The 15,395-nt window shown below is 42.9% G+C and overlaps 1 pseudogene; it reads right to left on the minus strand.

The window, feature by feature from the left end:
- Positions 1-9,199: 9,199 nt before the first annotated feature.
- Positions 9,200-10,138, minus strand: LOC140913740 (olfactory receptor 5AP2-like; annotated as a pseudogene).
- Between the last annotated feature and the right edge of the window lie 5,257 nt (positions 10,139-15,395).

The raw sequence follows: 15,395 nt of genomic DNA on the forward strand, positions 1-15,395 counted from the left end.
ACACCACACGATCCATCGTCTACAGCCAAGCTCTGCGATACAACTGCATTTGCTCCAACCCCTCAGACAGAGACAAACACCTACAAGATCTCTGTCAAGCTTTCTTACAACTACAATACCCACCTGCAGAAGTAAAGAAACAGATTGATAGAGCCAGAAGAGTTCCCAGAAGTTACCTACTACAGGACAGGCCTAACAAAGAAAATAACAGAACGCCACTAGCCGTCACCTTCAGCCCCCAACTAAAACCCCTCCAACGCATTATTAAGGATCTACAACCTATCCTAAAGGATGACCCAACACTCTCACAAATCTTGGGAGACAGGCCAGTCCTTGCCTACAGACAGCCCCGCAACCTGAAGCAAATACTCACCAACAACCACATACCACACAACAGAACCACTAACCCAGGAACTTATCCTTGCAACAAAGCCCGTTGCCAACTGTGCCCACATATCTATTCAGGGGACACCATCACAGGGCCTAATAACATCAGCCACACTATCAGAGGCTCGTTCACCTGCACATCCACCAATGTGATATATGCCATCATGTGCCAGCAATGCCCCTCTGCCATGTACATTGGTCAAACTGGACAGTCTCTACGTAAAAGAATAAATGGACACAAATCAGATGTCAAGAATTATAACATTCATAAACCAGTCGGAGAACACTTCAATCTCTCTGGTCACGCGATCACAGACATGAAGGTCGCTATCTTAAAACAAAAAAACTTCAAATCCAGACTCCAGCGAGAAACTGCTGAATTGGAATTCATTTGCAAATTGGATACTATTAATTTAGGCTTAAATAGAGACTTGGAGTGGCTAAGTCATTATGCAAGGTAGCCTGTTTCCTCTTGTTTTTTCCTACCCCCCCCCAGATGTTCTGGTTTAACTTGGATTTTAACTTGAAGAGTGGTCAGTTTGGATGAGCTATTACCAGCAGGAGAGTGAGTTTGTGTGTGTATGGGGGTGGGGGGGATGTGAGAACCTGGATTTATGCAGGAAATAGCCCAGCTTGATTGTCATGCACATTGTGTAAAGAGTTGTCACTTTGGATGGGCTATCACCAGCAGGAGAGTGAATTTGTGTGGGGGGGTGGAGGGTGAGAAAACCTGGATTTGTGCTGGAAATCACTTTAGATAAGCTATTACCAGCAGGACAGTGGGGTGGGAATAGGTATTGTTTCATATTCTCTGTGTATATATAAAGCCTGCTGCAGTTTCCACGATATGCATCTGAGGAAGTGAGCTGTAGCTCACGAAAGCTTATGCTCTAATAAATTGGTTAGTCTCTAAGGTGCCACAAGTCCTCCTTTTCTTTTTCCCAATTCATTGTTGGCTTAAGTGGTTCTTGACTGGGCACTTCCTGAGAATAGTCTTCTCTTAGAAATCTGATGAAATACTTTTACCAAGGCTACCCAGAAATCAAGCAAGTACACAGCCAATATTCATAACCTCGAACACAAAAATGATACATGCGTACAAATAGGAGGAAAAGATTCAGCAGATGACAACCTCTACAGAGACATGCTACATGGCATATGTCGCACAAAACATATTCCAGTTCTATCACATATACATTTATAAGCATCTCCCCATATGGCACGATGGGGTGCACCATCACAGTGGGTTTCCCACGGAATCTGGAGTCACTCGGGGTGAGTTATGCAAAACCTAGCCTATAAAGCTTTGTCCTTTGGGATAAGTAGCAGTGATTGGTTTTACCTGTTTCAGGAGGCCTGAAACACAAAGAAAGCCTTTTGGGTACAAAGGCTGAATTGAAATTAAGAGGGGCCCTTGTTTTGATCCAGCAAACTGGCACGGGCCATTAATCAAGGGCACAAAACCTACCTGGAGGGATTTTAAGACTGGAACCTGCCAGATCTCCATGTGGATGATGGTTGGGCCTTGGTAAGCCAAATGAGCATTTTTTAGACCCTTTTATTGTTATGTTTTCTTTGTAATGCACCATTGCCAGTTGTTGTTGCCAGCTAAAGTGAGAAAAGATAACATTGCGTTTCAGGCATGGAAAATACCTTAACTCTTCATTTCTGTCTGCATACCTGAATGGCACAAGACACCAGTGGGCAAACTTAACTCTGCATTAACAAAGGTTTGGGAATTGAATTTAGGCCAAATTTGCAGCTAAATATTGCGTGTGGAATTTTGGAACTGCCTAAATAAAAAGCACCCACTCCCTATTGTTTTTAGTTGGATATTTAACTCCTAAAACCATAATGCTCTTCAGTGCGACTTTCTTTTGGAAGCTGTTTGATCTTGGTTTCAGAGGGGTAGCCATTTATGTCTGTGTCAGCAAAAACAATGACGAGTCCTGATATCACCTTAGAGACTAACAAATTTATTTGGGCATAAGCTGACAAAGTGGATTCCAGGCCATGAAAGCTTACGCCCAAATAAACTTGTTCATCTTTAAGGTGCCACAGGACTCCCTGTTGTTTTTGCTGAAACAGACTACCGGCTACCTCTCTGAAAGGAGGTGAAAGAGGTCTTTAGGAGGGTGATAGGGAAAAAAAAAAAGGGTTTTCCTTGATGTATGTAAATGTTAGACTTGGCGGTTAATCAATAAATGGGAGCGAGATGGAGGAGTGAGTTTTCTGTGTCATTATCTTTATATGAATAACCAGATGTGTTTGTCTTTCATTAAAAACAAACGAATGGCCAGATTTTTCCAAAAAGCTCTGTATTCAACAGCTAACATTTCACCACTCAAACAAGTGAGTAGATTTGCCAAAGGTCTCTTTTCCCACTTGGGGACTTAAATTATTCATTTGGGACCTGCACTATTTATCCCAGTGTTGGGTGCTGACTGCTGCTATAACTCGGGCTTCCTAACCGAGGTGTCTAATGGAGAGAGCAGCACCTCTGAAAATCTGCCTCCAATTGTAGGTGCTGCTAGACATGTTGTACTGTCTGTCCCGAAATGTTCACTCAAAGTTTTCTCTTCTTTTGAGGTATATTGCCAGTTTGGAAAGCTTTCCCATTTTATCAGAATAGAGCCCTTACAAACATAGGTCCTGGTTCTGGAAAGCCCTTAAGCATGTGCTCCCACCCCTCTCTGTCTAGTGAATCCATTAAGCATATGCTTGATATTGATCACGTGATTAAATCCCATTGAATTCCCGGCGATTTAAGCACACTCTTAAATGATTTCCAGAATAGAAATAGTTGACTAAGATGGGAGCAGAAACTTAAAAACAAACAAACAAAAAATCCCACAACCAAACATTAGAAGGATTTAATCCTAAAACTTAAAGAAAGACTCACAACAACAGCAGCCTTGGATCAGGCCTGATCAGTAATTACTCTAGTGGAATCCATGTCAAATGGCAAATGATCATTTCCAAGAGACGTGTTGACTGGATTAAGTCCAGGCCCCCTTGTGTGTCCAGCCAGGTCAGAGGCACAAATGGGAAAACCCATCTCGCAAAGTTCTTACATTGCTAAATGCGGCAGTGACAGTTATCAGAGAAGAAATGGGGGATTTTGTCAAGGTTTGTGCAGCTGGCTCTTATAACACAAAAATATATTAGGAAAACCTGTCTAACAAAGAGAATCATGAACCAGCAATGCAAATCCAAATTGCCTTTTGCTAACCCATAGAAAATAGATGCATTTAACTCACACAGGCAAAATATATTAATGAAATCATGGGATGTGTTTGTTGTTGCAGCTATAAGTGCAATTAAAAAGGAGAAGTGGTGTAGCCACAATAAGAAAGTAGTGAATAGGTAAAGTACATTGTATTTAGAATGCGTTATATTCATGCTGAAACTGTACTGTTAGATGATGTAACCTTTGCATGACCCTTGCTCTGTATACAGTAGGAGAATTCAACATGGCTAGAGAAATACTTTCAACCTGACAGCATTTAGGTATTCTCCTATGCTTGGCTTCTGCAACCTTCTGTCTTGCATATCTACCTACCTATGTAAACGTTTTATAGTGTTTGCCAATATCATATACAATATTATATATAATAGTAGGTATGTTTATACAAATATGAACTGTATTCATTTTAAGATCTTCCCAAACGATTTTTACTTACGTTATGCTATTTAGCCAAGGGGAGATGTGAACTATGGTAATCTCAGAGAACAAGGATAAGACAAATAATTTTGCTAAAGCCTCACTAACGTTGGCTTTATAACAAGTTTTTACTGGTAGAGGATGCTTCTAAGGTTTTGCCAACTTCTCAAATATAGTGGTCAGACCATAGATATTAAGGTAGTTATACATGTTGTCCTGTTTACTTTCGAGTCTGTGCCAGCCTAGCAAAAACATTCAAAAACATGTCAAAGATAAGAGATTAAAAAACCCCTCAACTCTAGTGTATATACAGAGGCAGAGTGAAGCTCAGATTTTAAGGCAGTGTGACCTCTGCACTATTACCGTCCAGATGGGTTGGTAATATATGTAGTCCTCCTTTCTTTGTTATGCTGTATTTATCTGTTACTAATAATCTTTTCTTCATAAAAAATGATTAAGCCTAGCCATTTGGTATTATTGAATTCAGTCGAACCTGTAACACGTGGCAATGATTTAGGGCTGGATCCAGTGTGCCTTAAAAGCCAATTGCACAACTTCCTCTGATTTCACTGATGCAAATCAAGCCCTTAAAGAGGGTGGGGACAGGGAATTCTCTGAGCTTCTCCATTTTCCAAATGATTTTTATTTACCCATCTTGCACAAATATCTGAAGAGCCAAATTCAGCTTGGGCCAGTAAATGCAGCAAAATGAAATTTCCTCTCTCGTTAATACAACATTACATGTCCCATTTTTGGATGGTATCTGTGCCATTAATAGTTCCTCTGTTTATACCTTGGAAACTATTCAAAGTGATGCTTTAAAATGTCATGTGATGGGAAGATGGATCTACTTAAATGCTGATCTGTCCCTTAGGAAGGTCCATTTTGGCAGTGATAGCTATGGTTTCCATGTATTTGCCTGGCACATTACATCCACTGAAGGATCTCCGAGGATGTCACAGGAGTCATATGCACAATATTTTCCCCACTGCGTTATCACAGTTGCCACTTCTGCAAGTGGTGAGGCTGTTCTGGGCTAATGCAATGTAGCCAAGGTGAAACGCGTCAAGAGTTAACGGTCTTTGAACCCTCTTTGGCCAAATCCATGGAGGACTGGTGCAAAGCCTCCTCCACCTGCATCTTCCGCCTGGTGGCCATCACAGTGTTCTTTGGAACTGGCTCTTCCATGTATTCACAGTATTTTTGCACTCCCTCACATGTTTGGGCTCTTGCCTTCACCTGTCCTGGGATGGAATCCCCGGACTCTCCCACTCTTAGGTTATCGCCTCCTGTGTATCTACAGTGACTTCTCATCTGGTCCATCTGGGCATGGAGCCCGCAAGTCTTTCCTTTGGGAGCTGTGATGAATAATTAACACAGTGACCAGCTTTCTTAAAAAAAACCCCAACAACCAACATCTGTGTTTCATCTTAACAACAAAAACACAATGCAGCATGGGAGCAAAAGGATTTTCAGACAGTAAACCAGTCTGTGTGCACGAGTGTCTCACCTAGGGCTTCAGAACCCCGGGTAGATTAGGAAGGCCCTTCTGCAGGGCCCTTGGCTATGTCAGCCTGAGCCTCACAAACAGCACCTGACAACTGCTCCCACCCTCTCTAGAGATTTGATTTTTAACTGTTTCATATCCTTTCACTCTATTTCCACCTGTATAAGGGCTGATCTACACTGATTACTAACATCAGTGTAGCTACGTCTCTCCGGAGTGTGAACAATCCACACACACCCTCCGAGAGATGTATCCATCCCTACATAACCCCTGACACACACAGTGCTAGGTCCATGGAAAAATCCTTCTGTCAACCTAGCTACCGCCTCTCGGGAAGGGGGATTAACGACACAGATGGGCGTACCTCCTATCCCTGTCGTGAGCGTCTTCACCGAAGTGCTACGGGTGCAGCACTGGCCCTGTGCTGTGGGAGTATTTTAAGTATAGACGCACCATAATCGAGGGCTGGAGGCAAGGATCTGGGCACCATTTCTTAGTCCTGTTGCAATGTGAAGTTTGGGAGGGTTCGTCCGTAATCATTTATAGCTACTGTATATGACATGGATAGTGAGATTAAATCGGACTAGTTACACTGCGTTCTTGGATGATGTAATACATACATTGATTAAGCTGGACTGTTCGGAAACTATCATGAAGGCAACAAAATATCTCTTGTAGAAGTAACCTGCCCGTAAACACAGCAGGAGTCACTAGCTGCTTCCTATTAATTTCTTTGGCTGATCTCTGATTCTTGTCCTTTGTGTAGGGGGAAGTAGCATTTCCTGGGGTAAATAACCTGCCTTATTCACTTTCTCCATATCGTTAATGATTTTATTGACCTCCATCATATCCCCCCGTAGTTGTCTCTTTTCCGAACTGAACTGTCCCAGTCCTTTTAATCTTTCCTCATATGGAAGCTGTTACATAATCTTGATCATTTTTGTTACCCTTCCCTGTATCTTTTCCACTGCTAATATCTATTTTTGAGATGGGCCAACCAAAACTGCATGCAGTATTTAAGATGTGAGTGTACCATGGATTTATATAGTAGTCTTACGATATTTACTGTCTTATTATCTCTCCCTTACCTTAGGGTTCTTATCATTCTGTTAGCTTTTTGACTGCTACGGCAGCTAGACTGGATGTTTTCAGAGAACTGTCCACAATGACTCCAAGATCTTTCTCTTGAGTGGTAACCGCTAATCTAGACCCCATCATTTTATGGGGATAGTTGTATGAGTCCTCAGTCTGGGATGGTTCCTCAGATCTGTCACCTTAAAAGAATGGCTCAGCTGTGGGAGTCTCCCTCATATACTCTACAGTGAAGACCAATGCAAAGTATTCATTTAGCTTCTCTGCAATGGCCTTGTCTTCCTTGAGGGCTCCTTCAGCACTTCAAACATCTAGTGCCCCCCACCCCCATTCTTTGTCAGGCTTCCTGCTTCTGATGTACCTAAAACAAATGCTGTTAGCTTTTGAGTCTTTTGCTAGTTGCTCTTCAAATTATTTTTTCACCTGCCTAATTAGACATTCACACTTGACTTGCCAGGTTTTATGCTCTAGGTGTATAATATATTATATTTAATATTTTAATATAATATAAACATTTTTTAAAAAGGAAATGATAAGGTTGAACCAAAAGATTTTTCCTTATTGAAATAATACATTTTTACCTTCTTAAAACAAAAAGTTTCAAGATTATTAAAATGACATGTTTAGACATTATCAGAATGAAACTTCTTCATGGTCCCAAACTGAAATTGCTCTGAATTGTGGTTTTTGTGGGAAATGTCAAAATATTGGCTCTCTGTTACAATTCGGAATGAAATGTGGGAATTTTCTGAGGAAGAGGGATCGTAGTTTCTGACCAGTTCTATTTCTAACACAGCTCTACTAATGTTTATGGAGTGCTCGGCTGACTGGATGTTGAACGGGGGAATGCCATTGCCTGCAGTGGCTATATTCCTTCCATGTTGCTCAGCCAGCATGGGGGAAAAGTTGCCGTTATTGACTCTGATTCTCTCCTGCCTCGCTTCTTGTGCTATCGTTTATACCTGATCACAGTGACTACTGAAGAGAGGATCAACTATTATATTTCACTCAAATACCTAATTCTGTGTGAAAATCACACTGAATCAGAATGATTTCAGCCTGTCTGCACCTCATGAAGAAGAGCTTCAAATATATAAAGCCCTTCAGAGAGAAACTATTTAAAAAAGCCAACTAATTAAAGTGGGTTAAAGATGGAAAAAACAACGATTAGGGAAGCGGATAATCTGGGCATCCTGGAAGTCAGGGAAGTCTCAGATTCTGGGGATGCAGGAAATTCTCCAGTCCACCAGCACATCAAGCAGGCAGCCTGGGCAACTGGCCTCCCAGGAAAATGGGGAACCAGGTAGGCTGGGGAGCCTGAGAGCTTGGAGGAGCAGGACGGCTTGCCCACCCACCCATCAGCCAGCAAGCATGCACGTGGCCTGGTATGAGACCAGGCAAGAAGACCAGGCTTCCTGTGGTACATTTTAATTCAGTCTGTAAATGTGTGGCCTCCTCCCAAATGTCTCTTTGTGGCTTTGAGGCAACCCTGCAAGTGGCCCCCCATCTCAGTTTCCCTTCTGGGTAACTCCAAGCTCTTCATTTCACACTCTTACTCAAACAGTAGTCATCCTGGGGGCCAGTTACCCAGGCTGCCTGTCTGGTGTGCTGTGGGAGGAGGGGGAGGAGTGACTGCCTGCACACCCAGGATCTGGGATCTCCCTGACTTCCAGGGAAGTACTCCATACCATCTCAATGCATACAGTCCTTGTTCTCCCCATATCCCAGTGTCCTCCACCACAGCTCAGCTCCTTAGCTGTCCTCTTCCAACCCTGTGCCAGAACAGCCCCCCCAACCTCCCTCCCCCCACCGTCCAGCCCTTCCTTCTCTGGTGCAACCCCCCCACTTCCCAGTGGGCACTCCCACATCTTTGCCAGGGAGCATCCCTTGCTCCCCTGGCTCTTCTCACTGTCCATTAGGATCCAGCTGTTCTGCAAGGAGACATCAGCATGTAAGCCTCTCTGCTGATCCCCCTCCCTTCGGCCCTCTCTGGCCATTGGATCCACTTCTCTGGGTTGGAGCCAAAAGGCATCTCCCTCTTATGTTGCTCCTGCCTTCTTTCTCACCATGCAAGGCCCAGTGACAGGGGTAACAACGGTAAGATCTCACTTTTGCCACATCGCTAGAGCCAGTTGGGAGTTTTCCATTGGGATGATGTTCTGGTAGAACAAACCTTTCTCACAAAATTTTAGGGAGGAAAAGTTTATTTGCCATTGGAGAAGTCAAAAGGACAGCTTCCTGGCTATCCTCTTGGGAAGCGAGTGCCAATCTCGTCTTCTACCAACAGATAGAAAGTGAAATCGGGAAGAGCCTTCTTGGCGGGTGGCCAGCCAGGCAAAAAAATTCATTTTGGTTTTCTCAAAATGGAATGTTTCAGAATTTCTGTCCCACAAAGTATTTTGAGATGTTAACTTTTTGTCCTGAGTTAGGATGGTTCTTCTTTTTTTTGAAGTCTCAACATTTTCCATAGGAGAGAAATTCCATTTTTAGGCTAGCTCCTCTCACTTCTATTTATTATTAAATCATGAAACTCATCCTCTCAGTTAGATTCAGTGAGGAATAATTTTATGGCATATTGTCTTCCTCAGGGCGTCCTTCACCTCCTTGTTCCTCAGGCTGTAGATCAGGGGGTTCAACATGGGGATCACAAGGGTATAGAACATGGACACCACTTTGTCGTACTCTGATGAGTTGCTGGATGTGGGTCGTAAGTACATAAAGAACAGAGCCCCATACAGTATGGACACGGCCGTCAGGTGGGAGGCGCAGGTGGAGAAGGCTTTGTGTCTGCCCTCGTTGGAACGAATCCGCAAGATGGCCACCATGATAGAAACATAGGAGACGAGGATGACCAGGATAGTACTTAATGCAGCTACAGCGGCAAAGAGGAAATGCACTGTCTCACCCATGCGAGTGTCAGAGCAGGAGAGTTTCTGGAGTGGGGGGAGGTCACAGAAAAAGTGATCAATGATATTGGGACCACAGAAGGACAGGCTGAACAAAGAGCCTGTATGCACAGTGGCATTAATGGAGGCATAAAAGTATGATGCAGCTACCAGCTGTACACAGACTTTCCTGGACATAATGAGTGTGTACATCAGTGGCTCGCATATAGCTATGAATCGATCATATGCCATCACAGCCAGAAGTAAACCCTCAGAGTTCACGGAGAAGGAGTGAAAGAAAAATTGCGTGGCACACCCAGCAAAGGAAATGACTTTACCCTCTGCTAAGAAGTTCACCAGTGCCTTAGGGGCAATAATGAAGGAGTAAGTGATGTCTACAAGGGACAAGTTGCTGAGGAAAAAATACATGGGGGTGTGTAGCCGCGTCTCGATCCTGATTAAAGAGATCATGCTGAGATTCCCCGCAAGGCTCATGGTGTAGATAAGCAAAAACATCCCAAAGAGGACAGCTTGCACTGATCAGCTGCCTTTGAATCCTAGAAGGATGAACATGGACACTCCAGTGTGATTGCCATGCGCCATGTATTCCAGATGCGATCAACGCTGTTGGGGTAGAAGAAAGAAACACAGCCAAGATAAAGCTTATGATTCAAAATTAACCGTATGGGGCTGGTTGGTGGACACCACCATTGTGAAATACAGTAGAAAGCCAAGATAAAAAAAATAAGTTATGTTGTTCTGGCTGCGTAACATTTGAAAACTTAAAATAATTTCATGTGCATCTTTATAATTGCCAAGATTTTACTCCTTTTAAAGAAAAGAGATGATAAAATAAAATAAAATTGAAAATTCTGAAGTGATCTTTCTAAGTCTGCATCCCAAGCAGGCATTGGCATTTGCTAATATCTTTTCATGGTATTATATGGCTAGGCATGATTTGAAAGGATGTAGAGAAACTAGAAAGGATCCAGAGAGGAGTGACAAAGGTGATCAAAGTGATGGAATGCAAGCCATGTGAGCAAAGGCTGAAGGAACTGGGTATGTTTAGTTTGAAGATGGCTATCATGTCCCTCCTTAATCTCCTCTTTTTCAAATACTTGAAAGGCTGCCATAAAAAAGTTTGAGAAAAGTTGCTCTGTCTTGCCGCAGAGGGCAGGACAAGAGGCAATGGGTTCAAACTACAGCACAGATGATTTCAATTAAACCTCAGGAAAAGCTTCCTAACTGTCAGTACAGTAGGGCAATGGAACAGATCTGTCAAGGGAGGTTGTGGAAACTCCTTCACTGGAGGTTTTTGAAAGGAGGCTGGATCGCCATCAGTCTTGGGTTGGTCAGAAACAACAATTCCTGCATCTTGGCTGGGGGTTCGACTAGAACACGACCCATGTGATCCCTTCTAAACCTATGGTTCTATGATTCTCTGGACTCTGCAACAACATAATGAGGTGTTTGAAAACCAGCCTTAGATTGCAGCTTTAGTTTCCTTCCATAATTAAATCATCAGTTAGGAACCAGTATATATTTATGACAAGTCAGCCAAAACCTCACATTTGGAATAAAGTCCCAGAGTAAATTCAACAAAGACAATTATTTTGGAGAAAACTAAGTTAATATTCACAAAGGGGGGTGTTCACATAACTAAAGGAGGTATGAATGAACAGCAGAGTTCAACAAAGAGAGGCTGTAGTTAAAGCATGGTTGAAAGACGCTCTCACACCCATTCTGGCCCCTGGCACGAGCATGGAACTGGTATAACTCAGCAGGGAATCAGAAGCAACACGAGTGGGTTTGGTAAAGATCACTATTCAAGAGAAAAACAATCTACTGAACAGTGATACAAATATGCCCCCACGCCCCCCGCCCATGCTCACTATGGCAATATCAGATCACCCTCCCTCCTCGCCTGGTGTCAGAGGCCAGGCTCCAGTGTGGGTCTGAATGTCTACACAGCTATTTTTTGCCCTGTAGAGCAAGCCACACAAGGCAGAATCAATTGACCTGGCCTCGAAGACTCTCTGCCAGGGGTTACTTTTCCATTCTGCAGTGTAGACATACTTTGAAGCTGTGTTAACCTCTCTCATGTACCCAGCATGCATGGAGATGAAGGCAGGACCGTTCTTTCTTTCTCAGAAGATATTTTGAAAGCAGAGACATTAAGCAGCTTCATAGTGAATACGCACCCGATAGCCACCGAGAACTCCACAATGAGATGCCCCAGTAGCAGGGAGTGTCGGTCAGACAGCGTCCAGGGAGACGTTTCCTTGGAGTCCAAGTGGGTCCAAATGTGTTTGTTCTTCCACTTCAAGCTAATGAGAAAATCTGAAATATACACAAGCTTTTTATTTTCATTCCATTATCTCTGTGTATCCGCCCTGAACCCGCGAGACCTTCCATCAGCACAGAGACTGGTGTGTTGGGGGAAGCCAGTGCTGCCCATTCTGTACAGGACCTTCTTTCTACAGGGAGAGACCATCTCTCTCTAGGGCTGCCAATCTAGAAAATTTCACCAGCAGAAAACCTGCTCTAAGACGTTTAAAATGAAAGCATTTGTTGTTCAAAAGCATGAATTGCATTTACAGGGAAAAACACCCTTGTAACTTGATTCCTGGCAAACAAGGGGTATTTTTATCTTACCTTTTCCTTCTTTTCCTTTGGGGAGCATATACAATAACTTAGCGCATTAAAGCACATTGGGCCAGATCCGTAGTTGGTGTAACTCATCACAGCTCTATTGCGACAACAGCTGAGGGTCTCTAGCCCCATATATGATACCCCCCAAAAAATCACTTCCCGCATTCAGGGTATTTTAGGCTTTTTATCCCATTTTATTGCAAATTGTACAGTGAGAGATCATCAAGACAACATTTTGGTGGTAAAAGTGTCTCCATTTTGAGAACAGAAAAAACAACAACGCTGTTTCTCAGTAAAAAGAATTGATCTGGGTGTCTTTACCAGGTAGCTGAAGAAAAGAAAACATTTCTTTTACTCAAGTTAGTCTTTGTCCGGTAATATTAAAGCGGCCTGTTGCAAGGGAAACCTCTCTCTTTCCTGGATTCAAACGGTGTAATTAGCGGCAGGGCGTATTTATTTGGTCTGCTGGCATTTGGAGACAGAATCCCTCAGAGCCGTTAATCTCAGGTCTGGCACTAAAGGCATCATTAAAATGCCCTTTAGGTCGCATGGGAGCAGTAGATAATGGGATGCCAATCTGTTGGCTTCTAACTTTGTTCAAGTTCTTTGAAGTGTTGATGCTGCTCTCCATCCCTTTCCCCTGTTTTGTGCATTCTATAAATCTGACACTCCCCCAGCAAGAATTACTTCCAGTCGGGAGTAAATGTGGGAATGTTTATTGAAAATGCGTTTTCCATTACATTTATTTAATTATTTTGTAATTGCAGAGAAAATAAGAATGGAATCATTCATAACACTGTTTTTTTTTGAGAGCTCAGAGACAGAAACTTTTTAAGCAGTTACCATGTAGAATGCAATGGATCAGAATTAAGATGCTTCTTTTCCCCCCAAGAGATGTCTAAAAGCCTGGGATTGGAGTGGGAAAAATGGCTGGAGATCAGGACTGAGGGGCACTGGCAGACTCAGGGATTCAGAAAGGGCTGCAGTAGCCTAGAGTGATGCCAAGAGTAATGGGATGAAGGGCATGGCCTGGGACATATCTCACCCTATATCAGCAATAATGTGTGTGTGTCTCTAATAGTGATGATGAAATGGAATTAAAAAATACCAGGATGAGCATGTCATGATAGAGACTAAACACTTGTGATTCTACTATGGAAAATCATTCCTCATCGATCTGCTATAATTCTTTTATTTTGTTGACAAAAGAGTAAATATGTGGGGAACCATTTGACATAATATACTTGGACTTTCTTTGACAAAGTCCCTCACATGAGGCTATTAAGGAAGTTAGGTAGTCATGGAATAAGAGGCAAAATGCTGTCATGAATGAGAAACTGGTTACACAACAGGAAACAAGTGCACATGTCATCAGAGACATCTAGACACCTAACGTCCGTTGATTTCAGTGGAAGTTAGGAGCCTACCTACCTTTGAGCATCTGGGCCAAAGAGTAGAATAAAAGGTCAATTTCAACACAGCAACAGGGAAAAAAATATGGGTCGACACAATGTTCTGCATTAGGACTGGTGGTGTTTCAAATATTTATTATGATCTGGTACAAGGAGCGAGCAGTAAGATGGCAAAATTTGCAGATGACATGGAATTATTTTGGTGAGTCCAGGCTGGGGAATGAGAGTGAAAACTTCAGAGGGACCGAGCTGGAAGTTGTGTGAATGGGCAGCTCAGTGGCAGGTGACATTAACTGTTGACAAAGGATTTGAACATCTCATGCACAGTTCTGTGTTCTAAGTTCAGTAACCGCCAGTGAAACATTCTCTGGGGTTCCCATGAAGAGCTGAATGACAACTACTCCCCAGTGAAATGGAAACTTGGCAAATTCAGAACTGAACAATGGAAATACTCATGCTTGTCACAAAACAGGGGAGTTTTTAAACAGGAAATTTGCTGCTGTTGTTGTTTTTTTTTTGTTTTTTGTTTGTTTTTTTTACAGAAAATATTAAACCCCAGAAATGTTCAGCCTAAAACTTTTGGCTGAAAACCAAAAACGTCTCTTTGGAAAAGTTTCCCTGCTGCCTTAGGGGACTTATTGTTTGGGTGTCTTGTGTGGCAGTTGTCCTCAAACAGCTGGGGTGTCTAGCAGGATTATATCTCCCACTCTTCTGATACCGGGGTGCCCATCCTATGGCCTGCAGTCCATATATGTACGACCAGAGCATTTTGTAAAGTCTGCAGGCCACTTGAACACAATCTACTGATGGCCAATTCAGGGGCGCTGGAACAATTTTTATAGTGGGGCTGCTTAAAGCCACTGAACCAAACTTTAAACCCTGTACATGATGGAAACAACTTAAAGCCAGGGGGTGCAGAAGCCCCTCTAGGTCCAGCACCCATGGGCCAATTCATTAGTGTTTTGGTGCGATGTTTACATCATTTTAGTTTATACATGTGTGCAAATAGCCAATCCTGTACATAGAAACAAACCAAAGACACAGGAAACAAGCTGATCTTAAAATATAAATCAATATCGGCGACTTTAAAGCTTATTAAAATGTGTAGAAATTGCTGGCCCCCACTGTTTGGTTTACATGGCCCTCCTGTGTAATAAGGTTGGGTACCACTGTAATCTGATCCATTAAAATAATTTCTTATGGCCCAAATCTTTGGGAGTTAGGTGCCTAAATACTGCTGGGGATCGGGGCCTATGTTCCTATATGCAACACAAGCCAGGAAGGCAAAATCAGAACATCAGATTGTGTAAGGGATAAGATAAATTTGCAGATTTTAAGGCCAGAAGGGACCATTATTATAATGATATATTACAATTAATTTTGAGCAGCACTTTTTGGTTAAAGGTCCTCTCTCCTATATGCTTAAACATCTGATTGCTTCTTTGGATTCTATTTTCTGTGCTAGTTCTCTGTTGAACCAAGAGAAATTCCAAGCAGCCCGTTGTTACAGCAACTGTGGGTATGTCTGTACTGCGCCTCAGAGAGTGCACGCAAGCTAGCATGCTACAAATAGTAACGTGGACACTGCAGCACCCATGGCAGCTCAAACCAGCTGGCCATCTCCAAGCCTGCGCGACCCCTGGGTCCAAACTCATGCGGCTACCCAGAGTCACTGTCTGTGCCGCAATGTCTAAATGGCAAGTTTTAGCACACTAGCTCTGGAGGAGCTAAAGTGAGTCTGTCTAACTGGGCTGGGGAGTGGCAACATTTGCGGATGACAAGGAATTGTTTTGGTG

This window comes from Lepidochelys kempii, chromosome 6 (assembly GCF_965140285.1).
Source record: "Lepidochelys kempii isolate rLepKem1 chromosome 6, rLepKem1.hap1, whole genome shotgun sequence".
Taxonomy (NCBI): domain Eukaryota; kingdom Metazoa; phylum Chordata; order Testudines; family Cheloniidae; genus Lepidochelys; species Lepidochelys kempii.